This window comes from Microcaecilia unicolor, chromosome 7 (genome assembly GCF_901765095.1).
Source record: "Microcaecilia unicolor chromosome 7, aMicUni1.1, whole genome shotgun sequence".
Lineage (NCBI taxonomy): Eukaryota > Metazoa > Chordata > Amphibia > Gymnophiona > Siphonopidae > Microcaecilia > Microcaecilia unicolor.
In genome coordinates, this window is record NC_044037.1 from 67,974,397 (window position 1) to 67,989,245 (window position 14,849).

Below are 14,849 nucleotides of genomic sequence, written 5' to 3' on the forward strand. Positions count from 1 at the left end.
GGGGCATGGGAGGGTCATACACTTAGGTACCATACTTACTGAATACTGAAAGTTGAGTGCCTAGGTACCAACATTTAGGTGCTTACATTCAAATTTGCCTTTTTCATGGCATAAATGTTGGCTGTATAACAGACCACGGGTGCCCAGATGCTGATATAAGACTCTGCTGAGACCTCATTTAGAATATTGTGTACAATTCTGGAGACCGCACCTTCAAAAAGATATAAACAGGATGGAGTTGGTCCAAAGAGCAGCTACTAAAATGGTCAGTGGTCTTTATCATCAAGCATGAGGACAAACTTAAAAATCTCAATATGCATACTGTGGAAGAAAAGGGGGGGGGGGGGGGGAGATCCGATACAGACATTTAAATACCTACATGGCATAAATGCACAGAAGGTAAGTCTCTTTCAATTGAAATGAAGCTCTGGAACGAGGGGGCATGGGATGAAGGTGAAAGGGGATAGACTCAGAAGTTGTTCTATCCTCCAACAGCCTTATACTAGTTTATAGTTTGGCCCTAAAATGTGGTTAATACCTTTACTGTTATTCTCACTTCTAAGGATTTTTACTGCTGCAGCCCTCACTGCAAAGATATATAATTTATTTATTGCATTTGTATCCCACACTTTCCCACCTCTTTGCAGGCTCAATGTGGCTTACGTAGTACCGTAATAGACGTTAACCGATTCCAGTGTGAACAAATACAAGTTGCGAGTAATATCAAGGTGATATTATGGTAGAGTGAGATACATTTATGGTAAAGACAATTGGGGAGAACTTAGTGAGGGAAAGGAAGAGTTAGGATATGTCCGTTACGCTCTTTGGTTACGTTGTGTCGCAAGTGTCCAGGTTTTTTATGTTGGGTCGGTGGGGTATGCCCTTCTGAACAGTTCTGTTTTTAGTGCTTTCTGGAAATTCAAGTAGTCGAGTGTGGTTTTTACTGCTTTTGGTAGTGCGTTCCACAATTATGCACTCAGGTTGGAAAAGCTGGATGCATAGGTGGATTTGTATTTGAGTCCTTTGCTGCTTGGGTAGTGGAGGTTTAGGTATGATCGTGCTGATTTTGTGGTGTTTCTGAGTGGTAGGTCGATGAGGTCTGTCATGTATCCCGGTACCTCGCCGTAGATGATTTTGTGAACTGTCGTGCAGATTTTGAATGCGATACGTTCCTTAATATAAGCAATGCATTGTGCGTAATGTAGTCTCACATATAATGCAGTCACTCCTGCTTGTCTGTATAAAGTCTGTTACTAGTGGTCTATCCTCCTGCAAAGACCTCTTCCCTTTCTCAGCCAAGCTGGGCTCTTTTGTCTACCTGCTATCATTTCCTGGTCATTCTTACTATCTCTGTCCTGAGAGGTCAGTTGGGTATGACCTTTCCCTCCAATCAAGGGTTGCCCTCTGGGAACACACCTGTTACCTCATGGCGGGCTCTGTCCCTATTGGTTCCTTTACCTCCTCCTTCCTGGGCTTGTGTGAGCCCTTTCTTGACCTCCCCTTCTCCACGAGACATTCTCCATCTTGCTTCAGACAACACTTGTCCTGCTACCCACCCCCTTGCAACGAACTAATATTTTTACCTCGTTCATTCTTTCTCTCAAGATACTGCACAATCCCAACCACTCAGCTCTGAACTGCTTACATCTATTTAACTATTCTCCCACCTCTGCGACAAGCTTCCTTTCTTCAGATTTCTACCTCCAACCACTGATACAGTTCTCAAAATTAAGGAGTCTCCTGCCTTGGAGCAATACTTCTGAGGACCTACTCAGTGGCGTAGGAAGGGGGGGGCGGTGGGGCGGTCCGCCCCGGGTGCATGCCGCCGGGGGGGGGGGGGTGTTGTCTCCGTTGGTTCCTTGCTCCCTCTGCCCCGGAACAGGTTACTTCCTGTTCCGGGGCAGAGAGAGCAAGGAACCAATTGAGCCAACGCAGCTCCCAGCGACGTGGACTCGGGGGCGGATTGGCCCTCCCGCCCGCCCCTCGCTTCTAAAGTAACAATGCGCTCGGGGGGAGGGTGTGCGCCGAGGGGGGGTGTCAGCCGCCCTCGCTACGGCACTGGACCTACTGCTTCTCTCAGAATTACGGAGTCTCTTGCCTTGGAGCAATACTTCTGAAGACCTACTGCTGGGAGTAAACTATCTATATTTATATTTATTCAATAAAGCAAATTTCAGAAAATAAAGAGGCTTCAGGTGTGTGCCGATGTGTTGAGGTTATACTTCAAGGATATCAAAGCTTCTCAGATATTACGCTTTAAGAGGCCTTGACAGAAGTAACCTGAGGAAATACATCTTCACGGAAAGGGTGGTGAATTTGTGGAATGTCCTCCCAGTGAAAGTGGTGGAGACAACAAAAAAAAGTTTCTGAATTCAAGAGCGCTTGGGACAAGTACATAGGATCTCTAAGGGAGTGATAGGGAGAGTAAATGGCATGGATGGGCAGACTGGATAGGCCATACCTACATTTTTCTGTGTTTCAATTTCCCCACAGTCTAGCTACATAATAAAGTGTAAAGCGGATGGGATTTCTCTCTTGGGAGACTCTCTGTTCAATGATTTTTCAGCTGCAATAAGTTCTGTTCATTTTGGCCAGAGGAAAGAAATGATTCTCACTGGCTTATCAATCATTCTCCCTTCAATCACTGCTGGAGAACACGGAGAGCTATATATCATCTGATAGAGTGTATTAAGCTTCTTACAGTGCAACCTTCCAAATCAGAGAGAGAGGGGGGGAAACTGATGTAATACTGGTAGATTCATTTCCTGTTGGCTTTTCTGTGTTTCTTCATTCATTCTTGATCTGACTTCCAGTTCTTGTAATGATATATTGTGTGTGTGTGGGGGGGGGGGGGGGGGGGGGGGGGGGGGGGGGGGGGCTCATCATTTGCACTGTTGGACATTAATGATATGTATATTTTAATAGGCCTATATCCTGTTGTTCTAATAGGATTTTCACTTTTTCTTTACCATGAATCTATTGTTTCCCTTATTTTTATTGGTTATAAGTTGAGAGCTGAGGGCGGATTATACTTCAAATGGTGGGTCAACCTAGCAGAAAGGGTGGGAAATCAGAACAAGTGCAAAATGAATTACATTTTATTAAAAAAAAAAAAAAAAAGAATTGTGCAGGGCAGTGGTGTAGCCAGAGGGCCAATTTTGGGTGGATCTGAGCCAAAAGTGTGTTAATTTTCTATCTGCCACTGCCCTCACTGATGCTGCTCATGGTCAGCCCCATAGCCTTCCTTCTGATATGGTCCTGCCTATGCAGAAACAGGAAGTTGCATCAGAGGCCAGGGTCTGAGGATGGCTGTGAGCAGAGTGTGTGAATTATTGCTTGCTGTTGGCATCCTCCAGAAGTGAAGTTTTAAAAGGTACATGGGGGAGGGGGTAGAGTTGAGAGAATGTAGGAGATACTGGATTGCCAGCAAGGGAAGGATGAGAGAGAGAGATGTCGGACTTCAGGGGGAAGTTAGTCAGGTGGTGCACCCAGTATAAAGGCCCTGGGGAGAACACTGAGGTCACCCAAGGGTCCTCCATGGTGGTGTAGTGTACTGGGGCAGGAGCAGGCCCTCCACTGCTGCCCCATGTAGCTCTGAGTATCAAAATGGCAGTGCTGATCCCTAGCAGTAGTCTCACAGTATTACCACTAGGGGTCAACCTTCTTTCCCTTTATGTGGAAACATAACCCCTAGTGATAGTACAGTGTGGACTACTGCTAGGGGGCATTGGTGTTATTTTGAACCTGGCACTGGCAAGGGCAGCAGCAACTGGAGATCACACCTTCCTGACCCCACTAGGGAGCAGGATTTTTTTTTTTAAGTAGGCCCAGGGAGGGGAGGTCTTTTGGGTGGCTTTGGAAGGGTGGGAGTTTCAACACTTCGGGGTGGGGTTCTTCTGATAAAGAGTGGGAACTTCATGGGGGGCAGAACTTGACTTGGGGAATTAAGATTGTGGGGCTTTTATTGGGGGTTTTTATTTGAGAGGGGGGACTCTAGACAGTAGTGAAGCCAGGTTGAGGGTACGGGGGGGGGGGGTTGAAGAGCAGACTGTCGACGGCGCCGGCGTATATTTTAAACACAACAGATTGGGTGAAAAAATAGATGCCAGCACAAGTCCATTTGGGGCAGTGGCCGCTCCCCTGGTGACCCACCTAGCTACACCTCTGACTCTAGAGGGGGTTTGTGGTTGGGGGTAGGCATGGGAGTCTCTCACTGGTGCTATGCATGTTCCCTATAACATGCATCTGGGATAGTGGCATAACGCTGTTTGCGAGGTTGCTCACAAGCAGCATTCTGCATATACAATGTAGAGTTATGCAATTACTGTTATAGAATTGGTGCTTAATACGCATCATCCTGGCGCCTACCTTTAGATGATCTATACAGATTTTCCTCCTTACTGGATAGTGTAACAGAGATCAGATCAGCTTATCTGACCTCTGAATATTTGCTTCCAACCTATGCAGCACTATTTAACCAAGCAGGACAGAGACTTGTGCCCTTTTAACAGTTCTGAATATCTACCCCTTAGAATTTAAGCCCTCGAAGGTCAGAAATATATAAGAAGCCTTACTGTAATTTGCCTTGAACAACTCCTGAGAAGGTATGAGCTAAATCCAAAGCCTGGTAGGTTCTTTGTCTCTGCCTTAATTAGGAATTTCTTTTCTTAACAGTCAAATACAAAGACACTTCAATTAATGCATCATTGGTTTTTCTTCCTTGCTGATCATTTATGGAATTGTAAAAGTGTATATTTACAAAACCTGGCAGGGATGTGAAAAGAACTTGTGAGGCACATTTTGCAAAATCTTGAAGCTGAAATAGGTGCCACAGATTAACCTAAGGATCATCTCACCATCCCACATTCCATCTGTCAGAAGCCGAGGGGTTATGCCACATAATCATATTCCAATACTGTACAATGTATTGGAATTGCAGAGTAAAATTAAACTACCAAAGCAAAAGAAAAACTTGGATAGCGATATGGGTGGGTGAACACAGACTACAGGTGGCTGTTAAATGATCTCAAAATAAATTTGCAAAGAACACTCTTTTTCCTTCACAGCTATGTGCCAAGATCTTGAAAGAAAGAGGGAGGGGAGCAGATGATCTTGGTAACAGTTCCAGTATCAGAAAGAATTTCAAACCTTCAGTTCTTGGAAACTTTTGGCCATAGTGGCTATCAAGATTGCTTCATTCTGTTGTAAACTGTAAATCAAAATCATAAATATTATTATATCTATTTTGATATAAAACAAAACATTTGCTTTCATAGTGTGATATTCCAGACAGTTCACGCAACATGATTTTGCAGTAAATAGCTTAAACAGTTATTTTTAAAGTTTGAGGTAGGCACAGTAAAATGCAGTGGAGGAGTGGCCTAGTGGTTAGATCACCAGCAGGGCCGTGCCTAGGGTCTCTGGCGCCCCCCTGCAGACTATCAGTTGGCGCCCCCCCCCCCCCAGTGAAAATGATCACCCCCCCCCCCCCCAGTGAAAATGATCGCTCACCACTTGCTACACTGACAGGAATTGTCAGCAATATTCTTAGAAACAAATTGCTATACATTGCAAAATAAGATAGCAGATGTAAATTCTCAAAGTAGACATATTCCAAATGCTAAAATGAAAATAAAATGATTTTTTTCTACCTTTGTTGTCTGGTTACTTTCTTTTTCTGATCATGCTGGCCCAAGTATCTGATTCTGCTGCTATCTGTCCTCTTAACTCCATTTCCAGGGCTTCCTTTCCATTTATTTCTTTACTTTCCTCCTTTCTTCTTCACTTCTTGCTCTATATCCATTTCCAGCAATTTCTTCTCTCTCCCTGGGTCCTGTCCTCCCATCCACGTCCATCCTTGTCCCTCTCTGCCCTTCCCTCCTCCATCCATAGCCAGCAATCCTCCTCTCTCTCCCCTCCATTTCCAGCAAATTGTCTTCTCCCTTCACGCGATTCGCGAACCGCCTAGCACTGCTTAAAAAAAAAAAAAAAGTACACGTCAGCAGGAACAGGCTGCTTCAACCAATCCCAGGGGCCTTCCTTCAGCGTGTTCCGCCCCTGAGGGCTGAAGGAAGGCTCCTGGGATTGGCTGAAGCAGCCTGTTCCTGCTGACGTGTAAATTTTTTTTTAAGCAGTGCTAAGCGGCAGCGCGGTTCGCGAATCGCATGAAGTGGGGGGTGGGACGACGCGACGGCAACGAAGAGGTTGCAGCAGCGTCAGTGAAAGCGGAGCGCTGCCGACGTCTACCTTCCCTTCTCGCTCTTGGTTCCCTCAGTGTCCACCTTCTTCTGACGTCAGAAGAAGGCGGGACACTGAGGGAACCAATGAGTGCAAGGGAAGGGAGACGTCGGCAGCGCTTTCACTGACGCTGCTGCGACCAGGTAAAAGATTTAAAGGCCTCGGCGGCGCGGGGCGAGAGTAAGCACCGCGGCGGTGCCCTCCAGAGGTGGGCGCCCCCCTGCGGCGCTTACCCCGCTTACCGCATTGGCACGGCCCTGATCACCAGTCTTGCAATCCAGAGGTGTCCAGTTCAAACCCCACTGTTGCTCCTTGTGATCTTGGACAAGTCACTTAACCCTCCATTGCCTCAGGTACAAACTTAGATTGTGAGCCCTCCTGTGACAGAGAAATATCCAGTGTATCTGAATGTAACTCACCCTGAGCTACTACTGAAAAAGGTGTGAGCAAATCTAAATAAATAAATATGGAGACACTCCTTCAATTTTGACATATTGAAATTTCCAGCTTCTGGTTTTCTGCTATTCCAAAAGCTCCTATCTTTAACCAATGTTGAGATACTGGGACAATTCTATAAAGGGCACTCAAAGTCAGGTGCCAAAATGCAGTGTGCTGACTGCAAATTCTATAAAGGGCATCCGGGTGCCCAGATTTCATTATAGAATGCTAGTGTAAGTTGGCATTTGTGTGCTAACATTTAGGCATGTCCACTTAAACCATATCAACAGCAGGCATAAAAGCGTGTGACTAAATGTAGCACCTTAGTTGTAAATGCAACTCTTCTATTACCTACATGTGGAAATATTTGACACACTCATGCCCTGCCAACGTGCCTCCCCTTGTGCACACCCCCTTGCACTTACGCAGTATGGAACTTGCACGTTGATATTATAGAATACCGCTGAGCACATGCCTTGCATTTATACATTTTATGTTACATTCAAGTGTGTAAATGTTAGTTTTCTATAACTGTAGTGCGCAAATGGCGCTCACATTTAGGCGCTAAGGTTATAGAATTAGAGGGAGTACCTTTTGGGTCTGTTGCAGACTTTTTCCTATTCTGTATGGATTCCAAATTGGAGAAGGAGACTGTGGAAGGATTAGGAGGGAGTTTGTCTTTCATGGAGGACACCAAAACCTGCAGCAAAGTGAACATGCAGGGCCAGTTTAACACTATATTGGGCCCTAGCAAACATATATTTATGAACCCCCTCTACTGAGATTTCCCCTTCCCCTCCCCAGATTTACTTCTTTTCTCACCCTTGTCCCCCCCACCCCCCCCCCCCCCCCCCCCCCCCCCCCCCCCCCCCCCCAACATTTCACTTCTCTGAAAGTAGCAGGGAAAGTGCAGAGCCTGTGGGCATGATGGCAGTAATATTTTGTGAGTGAGCAGGAAGAACCTGTAAGCACATGCCTCAAATGGGGAGGCTTAATTGTTAGAGCTGGAGAGCTGAAAATTACCCAGTTCCGAGAAGGAAATTCTCAACTAGTCCTGGATTTCTGCAACTCTATCCTGGTACATTTTGGGACACGAAGCACTTATTTAACTTTGTAGTATAAGGGACTACAAATAACACACTGAATTGACATGCAAATTCAACCATCAGATTGGCCAAAAAAATCTCTCTGTTAGAGCTGGATAACTTGGCAGCTCTGCAACAGTGAGCCAAGAATCAAAGAGGGGCATAATCGAAAGGGACGTCCAAGTTTTGTTGAGGATGTCCTCGCAAAACATCCCAATGGAGGGGCGGGGAAACCCGTATTATCGAAACAAGATGGACATCCATCTTTCATTTTGATAATACGGTCAGGAACATCCAATTCTTGAAATTTAGGTCATCCCTAGAGATGGTTGTCCCTAGACTTGGTCGTTTCTGATTTTCGTCGATAATGGAAACCAAGGACATCCATCTCAGAAATTACCAAATGCAAGCCCTTTGGTCGTGGGAGGAGCCAGCATTTGCAGTGCAATGGTCCCCCTGACATGCTAGGACACCAACTGGGCACCCTAGGGGGCACTGCAGTAGACTTCAGAAATTGCTCCCAGGTACTTAGCTCCCTTACTTTGTGTGCTGAGCCCCCCAAAACCCACTACCCCCAATTGTACACCACTACCATAGCCCTTACAGGTGAAGAGGGGCACCTAGATGTGGGTACAGTGGGTTTGTGGTGGGTTTTGGAGGGCTCGCTGTTTCCTCCACAAACGTAACAGGTAAGGGAGGGATAGACCTGGGTCCGCCTGCCTGCAGTGCACTGCACCTACTAAAACTGCTCAAGGGACCTGCATACTGCTGTGAAGGACCCGAGTATGACATTTGAGGCTGGCAAAAAATAGTTTTAAAGATGTTTTTTGAGGGTGGGAGGGGGTTAGTGACCACTGGGGGAATAAGGGGATGCCATCCCCGATTCTCTTCGGTGGTCATCTGGTCAGTTCGGGCACCTTTTGTGCCTTGGTCGTATGAAAAACAGGACCAGGTAAAGTCGTCCAAGTGCTTGTCAGGGACGCCCTTTTTTTTTCATCATGGGTCGAGGACGTTCATGTGTTAGGCACGCCCAAGTCCAGCCTTCACTACGCCTCCAACATGCCCCCTTGAACTTTGGCTGTCCCTGCGACGGAAAGCAGTTGGGGACGTCCAAAATTGGCTTTCGGTTATACTGATTTGGATGACCCTGTGAGAAAGGTGTCCATCTTCCGATTCGTGTCGAAAGATGGGCGTCCTTCTCTTTCGAAAATGAGCCCAAAAAGTCATTTTCACCTTCCATTGCCTCTGGTACAAACCAGAGGCTCCAAGTTTATGTGTGAGAATAGTTTCACAAATGGAAAAAGCAAAATAAAAAGATTTCACTTTCTTTGGTGTTTATGGAAGGATATAGACAGAAAAGGCAGTATTAGGATAGTGTTCAAAGGAATTTGCCCAGGAAACGTAATAGCTAGCTGGGTAAATTCCCTGGGCTCAAAAACTTCCTTTCATTTAGTTTGTGTACAGGTACATTTGTAGTAGTGGACTTTCAAAGGGAAGGTTTTCAAAGAGAAGCTCAGCCCACATTTTAAAGGGGCTGACACAGACACAGAAACGTACACAACTGCATGCACTCTCTCAGGCAGTGTCCCCACCTCCACACCATCATGCAAATTTCCTGCATTTGCTGCCAGTTCTTTTCCTTAGCCTGCAGCAGACCCTTCATACTTCCTCCCATTCTTCTTAAGTAGAGGAGTGTGGTAGCCGTGTTAGTCCACTCTTAAGGTTATCAATAGAAATCAAACAAAATAAAACATGGAAAAGAAAATAAGATGATCCGATCTGACGAAGAAGGGCAACCTTCGAAAGCTAATCAAGAAATGTATTAAGTTATGTCCAATAAAAAAGGTATCATCTTATTTTCTTTTCCATGTTTTATTTTGTTTGATCCCATTCTTCTGAAATTCCTGCTCCCTTTCAACAATCCCATCCCCCTACAATACTCATTGGTTTCATAGCTCTCTCCAAAACCCCATGCAGCCTCCACCAGGGTTGCCAGGTGGAGTTGGTAAATATTTTTCAGCCCAATTCGTGCCCAAAAGTAGTCCAAAAAATAGCCCGATATTAATATTAATAAGATTAATACTAATAAGATTGATATGAATATCAATATTATTAATAGTGATATTAATGATGTTGGTAATGTTAATAACAATAATACTAATAATATAATATATTTTCAAACTATCTTCATTTTTCAGAAAAGGTGCATGTCGGGGACTTTTATCTTCACTCGATCTAAAAACATTTATATCATTACCCCCCCCCCCCCCCCCCCCCCAAGAGAAAGGCAGAGAATGCATTGGCTGTCATTCACCGGCACCACTGCAGCTCCAGGACAGCACTGCACAGGCTCCTGGGCTCAGAGTAGCAGTAGCCCATCACTGCCTGCCTAGGCACCATCCCCAGGGTGAGTGAAGGAGTTGAGGTGGCTGCAGCTCCCCGCCCCTCCGGGGACACCTGCATGCAAGCAGCAAAGGCATCCTCCTCTTCCCGCTGCTTGCCAGCCTCCACCCCCTGAGGCAGCACTGACATCCGGACAGAAACACTGAGGCAGGCCCAGGAGCAGAAATGTTGAGGCCTATCCCAGTGTTCCTGTTCCTGCCCAGGAACAAGAACACTGACTGAGGCAGGCCCAGGAACAAGAATGCTGAGGCAGGGTTAGTAAAGGGTCTTACCAATGTTGAGACTTCAGCCATCACATGCCTTCGCTGCTATATTCCTATGGTCACACACTTCAATCATACACTCCTCACCACTCCATCATACACTCCCTAATACTCAAAATCCCCCCACCATGCCCCCATGTCACATACCTCTCTATCACACATCTTCCCATCACTCCTGTTGCTCATTCTTCTCCACATCACACTGTCCCTTCACTCCTTTCTCTGTCACTTCACACCCCCATCATACCCTCCCCACCACACATTACCCATTCTCTTCTCTCTACTCCTTTCCCCAACATACCCTCCCCTTCCCTCAACAGCACTTCTCACCCCTCCTCTACTGCCCAAGTTATGCCCAAAAATAACCCTCCCTCTCTCATAGCTATTTTTGGTGTTACTTTTGGGCAAGACTTGGGCTGTAGTCCCTGCCTCACCTATGTACTGCTCAGTTGCTCTCCTAGACACAAACACTTTAGGACACCAAGGATATGTCTCTATGTGCTGCCCGGGAGGGAAAGGTTAGGACAGCTGTTGTAGTTGGTGATTGAATCATTAGGCATATAGATAGCTGGGTGGCTGGTGGACATGAGGATTGCCTGGTGACGTGCCTGCCTGGTGCGAAGATGGCGGACCTCACGCATCACCTAGATAGGATTTTAGATAGTGCTGGGGAAGAGCTGGCTGTCTTGGTACATGTGGGTACCAATGACATAGGAAAATGTGGGAGAGAGATTCTGGAAGCCAAATTTAGGCTTTTAGGTAGAAAGCTCAAATCCAGATCCTCTAGGGTAGCATTTTCTGCCCAAGAGACAGGCAGAGCTCCGGAGTCTCAATGTGTGGATCAGATGATGGTGCAGGGAGGAGGGTTTTAGATTTGTTAGGAACTGGGCAACATTCTGGGGAAGGAAGAGCCTATTCCAAAATGGACTCCACCTTAACCAGGGTGGGACCAGGCTGCTGGCATCAGCATTTAAAAAGGAGATAGAGCAGCTTTTAAACTAGAAACGGGGGGGTGGGGGGGGGGCAACAGTCGCTCAAAAGCGCATGGTTTAGGATAAGGTATCTTTCAAAGATATCACCAAAACAGGGAAGATAGGGTATCCTGATAGTGAGGTTGTAAAAGAGACCGTATTAGATCAGGTGTCCTTAAATAAAAATAAAAATCAGACAAAAGATTGCAAATTAATACTGTCAAGTACTAAGCATGATGTAAATAGGAATAACAAACATAGTTTGAAATGTCTATATGCGAATGCCAGGAGCCTAAGAAATAAGATGGGAGAGTTAGAATATATTGCACTAAATGTACTACTGTCCGCCTGGCCAGGATGAACAGATGGATGCAGAAATGTTAAAGGAAATTAGGGACGCAAACAAACTGGGCAACACAATAGTAATGGGTGATTTCAATTACCTCGATATTGACAGGTAAGCACTACTTTCCAACTTCTACTGCCAACATTGGTGCCAAAAACAGAGACGGACCTGGGTGGGGCAGGAGCAAGTATGGGTCTTACCTCTTTTCCTTCTGCCAACAGTTTACTTACCAAGAAAAAAAAATTCTTCCTTGGTTGCTATTGAATAAATCCATTTGACAAAGCCCATTGGCACATACCAGCTTGCCTATGCCTTAATCCTGCCCTGACAATAGTGGCTCAAACCAACTAAAGAAAAATGACCCACAATTAAAGCATGTGGCAATGTTACAACTAGAAATAATGCTACAGATATCCACGAATAAGCTGTTGGTCATTTTTTTTTTTTTTTTGCAGAATAGTCAATATGAATCACGAGTATGGAAGCTACACAGGCATCTTACCTTTCTTTCCCAAATTACCATCAGCTTTAGTTCGTACCATCTTTATCTCTATCTCCTAACTCTCACAGTACAGCAAAACCAAACACAGGTGTTCCTTCCTGCCGAGGTTTAAAGGCACCACCACCTGCTCCAGGTCCAGGTGCTGAATAAGTAGTGCTCCCTCTGAATCTGAAAGGAAAGCTGCACCTTCTTGGCTGCACTGTGGGCCGAGCCAGCCCCACCGCCATCCTCAGGACTGTCAGCGTCGTGGGGCAGAGCACAGGCTGCAGCTACTGGTACAGCCAAAAATCCTTGCAAAGCTCCCCCACCACTGCCCACATCTGTTTTTGGACATAGTAGTAACAGTGCCGCCACTCCACTCTCAGGACGAGAGGGGTGGATATTGCAGCTGACCGTGCAGAGTCTGCAGACCCTCCTCCTCCCTGGAAATGTGCACCTCTACTGGGGGAAGACACCCAAGTTCCAGGTGCTGCTATGTAGCTAGGGCTCTTTAGCTTGGAGAAGAGATGGCTGAGGGGAAATATGATAGAGGTCTATAAAATACTGAGTGGAGTGGAATGGTAGACCTGAATCGCTTGTTTACTCTTTCCAATAAGGGACTAAGACTAGGGGGCACTTAATGGAGCTACTAAGTAGTACATTTAAAACAAAATGGGAAAAATATTTCTTCATTTAATGAGCAAATAAACTCTGGAATTCGTTGCCAGAGGATGTGGTAAAAGCAGTTAGCTTAGCAGGGTTTAAAAAAGGTTTGGATAATTTCCTAAAGGGAGAGTCCATAAACCATTATTAGGATGAAGTTGGGAAAACCCACTGTTTATTCCTAGGATAAGCAGCATAAAATCTGTTTTACTGTTATGGGACCTTGCCAGGTACTTCTGATCTGGATTGCCCACTGTGGGAAACAGAATACTGGACTTGATGGACCTTTGATCTGTCTCAGTATGGCAACACTTATGTACTTATGTCTCGTCAATGACACCCATAAGCTACAGAATGATAGTGATATTCTGTGAAGCATGCCTCAGAGCAAGATTGCCACTTGAAATCACAGAAGCCATTTTGACAGGGGAGTCAGCAGGGAAGGAGCAAATGGGGATCACTTCTGCCCTGACTGCACTTCTGGACCACCAATAAGATAAGCCCTGGGGGAGGGGCCTATAGATGGTGGTGAGGATTCAGGAGTGGTCTGCTTTTGGTTGAGAGGGGGCCCGGGAGGGGAGCTGATCGGTTTGTAGGGAAAGGGCACAGTATTGATTAGAGGCAGCCGATTTCAGTTGAAACCATGGGCCAAATTTTGGTGACAGTGACAGGCTCAGTTTTGGCTATATTGGACCACAAAAATCAGCCCTATCTTTTTGGGATGTTGTTTAGTAGTTTAACCTGCATAATTGATAGCCGGTCGTATAAACCCAGATATTCAATGCCAGAACCCAGACATGGTCCAGCATCAAATATCTGGGAATAACACCGGCAGCAGCTAAAGAATGCTCACCGCCCCCAGCTAAATATCTATTCCTACATTTCATCATGACAATACAGGTGACATGAAATCAGGAAAACAGAAAATTAGATCTAAGAATCATTACGGAAGAAGCCAAGTTATTTAGTCCACAATATAGAGGAGGCCAAGAAAATAAAAGGAAAGCCAGTCATGGTTTCTTTTGAATTTGGCTGTTTTCACTGAAGCTGGATAACAGTTGTCCTTTCAAGTGTGGTCACCTCCCTCAATTAACTGTCCCAGTTCTTCTTTCTCCCTCAATCTTGAGAGCTTAAGTCATCCTCAGTTAAATGTTGGTCAGTGCTAAGGCACCCTTCAACCTACAAATCCTGAGGAAACTTTATACTGCCTATCTTCTTCTCACAAAGTTCTTTTCTCCTCCTCTGTATCGGGCTATCCTGAGACTGTTCAGTTATTGTGCTGCTTTTGTGCTTCTGATCAGTGCAGCACTAATTCATGATTAATAGTATCGAATCTCTATATTACTGTGTGTGGTACAAAATTACTCGGTCTGGCATATTGCAGTGCAATATAAAAACAAAAAGTGAGGAGAATGAACGAGGATACCAATTAGTTTGTTTATTCACATAAAAAATAATGTAATTCACATTAAAAATGACCCGACACGGCCGTGTTTCGGCCCAAAGGCCTGCCTCAGGGGTCTTTAAAACCTCAGAGAGTATGGCTTGAGATGTGTACTCCAAAGAAAATAATAAGAAGGAACTCTCTTGGGTCTCCTCTCTTTTTAAAAAAATTTTTGTTGAGAAACGGAACAAACTTGTTATACTCCTCTCCAAAAAGACGTGTACAAATGTAGGATGCAGTGCAAAGCAGGGCTGGGCTATAAGGATCAGGTCCTGTGTGCGATGGACATGTCTAGATCACTGCTGCTGTGTAATACAAGGGCCTAAGAAGCAGTCTTTCATAATGAGAGTCTGAGATGGTGAAACAGCTAGCACAACTCCCAGTTGTCCTGGCTTGGTAACAATTGCTTTTGTTCACTGAGAATAGGAGCCTTGGAAGAATGATGCCAGCAATAAGCCAGCCACAGTGAAGCCTCTGTGACAAGGGAGCACGGAGACTCATGGCATTATGACTGCATA